This window comes from Ostrea edulis, chromosome 1, assembly GCF_947568905.1.
Source record: "Ostrea edulis chromosome 1, xbOstEdul1.1, whole genome shotgun sequence".
NCBI classification, from domain to species: Eukaryota; Metazoa; Mollusca; class Bivalvia; order Ostreida; family Ostreidae; genus Ostrea; species Ostrea edulis.
The window spans coordinates 99369322-99369608 of NC_079164.1; positions in this window are offsets into that span (position 1 = coordinate 99369322).

Below are 287 nucleotides of genomic sequence, written 5' to 3' on the forward strand. Positions count from 1 at the left end.
GTTTACATCACTCCATAGTAACACGAGAGAGTGCACATATAGGGAAGGATAACTAGCAATATAATGAAAAAAATTCTAAAGTGTTACCAGTAAAAATTTGAAACAAAAATATTTAGCTTTTCTATTTAATTTTTTAAATTTACAAATGGAACGAATTTTCTTAACACCCTTTACAATAGGTCTTGGCCACAATTAGGGGCATAGTGTTTCACAAAAAAAAATTCTTGTCATTGCATTGTTTCCAAGTACTGGTCAGTTATTGAATACCACCAGAAGACAAAGCAGTG